Source organism: Austrofundulus limnaeus, unplaced genomic scaffold, assembly GCF_001266775.1.
Source record: "Austrofundulus limnaeus strain Quisiro unplaced genomic scaffold, Austrofundulus_limnaeus-1.0 Scaffold512, whole genome shotgun sequence".
Lineage (NCBI taxonomy): Eukaryota > Metazoa > Chordata > Actinopteri > Cyprinodontiformes > Rivulidae > Austrofundulus > Austrofundulus limnaeus.
In genome coordinates, this window is record NW_013952914.1 from 94976 (window position 1) to 96210 (window position 1235).

The 1235-nt window shown below is 41.2% G+C and overlaps 1 protein-coding gene across 1 annotated transcript in view; it reads left to right on the plus strand.

The window, feature by feature from the left end:
• Positions 1–497: 497 nt before the first annotated feature.
• LOC106530360 (rab9 effector protein with kelch motifs) overlaps positions 498–1235 on the plus strand; it is a gene marked incomplete at its 3' end in the record, with an annotated part of 9781 nt that continues 9043 nt past the window's right edge. The window contains 2 exon segments of the mRNA XM_014025956.1: positions 498–679; positions 758–847.

Here is a 1235-nt window from a genome sequence, read left to right on the forward strand (position 1 = left end):
ATGATCAGCTGTTGACTGATCTCTTTCCTTCAGCTCATAATGAATCTAATCACTAATTATGTGAAGAAACCTGAAGCCCCGCCCCCTCCTACTGAAGCCCCACCCCTTAAGACTGCAGCTGAACTCAACCTGGTTCTTCATGCACTCAGTTTAAAGGGACTTCCTGCTTGTTTGCCAGTGAGGTAGCAGCTGGTCAGAGCACTTCCTGTTCAGCCAGAAGCCACTTCCTGTTCAGCCAGAAGCCACTTCCTGGATCACAAAGACTCTTCAGAGGCAGAAAATATGTTTTAAAGTTTCAACAACAGAAGATCAGATGATTAAATGTCCTCCATCCAGTGGAGGACAAAGTACTCAACTCTAGTACTTGAGTAAAAGTATTGATACTCAGGGTCAAATCTACTCAAGTTAAAGTACTGAAGTACTTACTTTTGAAAATACTCAAGTATTCAAAAGCACAAATTACGTTTCTAATATCAGTACATCGCTGTGTTGTTTTCAGAGTGAGTTTGAAGCTCAGAACCACCTGAAGTACTGACAGGTAGAACTACAGTAATCTGCACCACCTGAAGTACTGACAGGTAGAACTACAGTAATCTGCACCACCTGAAGTACTGACAGGTAGAACTACAGTAATCTGCACCACCTGAAGTACTGACAGGTAGAACCACAGTAATCTGAGGTGAGTTCTTAAATACACAAACGTAGTTTATCTGCAGTGAACCCAGAAATGTTTAAATTGATACAAACTATTTTTCAGAGCTAAAACCTGAAACATGGAGCTGAGCTGTGATCATGGCTGGTTTCTGTCTTCACTCGTCTCCATGACTTGGTTCTGTTTGACCTGAAGGTGAGTGGACCTGTCCTCAGAACAAACTGTACTTAATACAGAAATTATTGTGATAAACTATAATACTGTTGGAGACCAGTTTCAACTAATATAATGGTTCAACAACCCTGTTTACAGAAGTTTACAGTGTAAAAAAAAAAACTGCGTTTCAAGAAAGAAAAACAGCAACAACTGATCACAAAACTGCTGAACCAAAGGTAGTGAGTAACTAACAGTCATAAGTACCCAAAAATAATTACTCAAGTAAAGTAAAGATACACAAAAATGTACTTAAGTCCAGTACTTAAGTAAATGTACTCCATCACTGCCCCCCACCCTGCCTCTGTCCTCCATAAACTCACTGGAGGCTGCAGCCGACCCCCTGATGGACACAAAGAGAGGCGGGGGG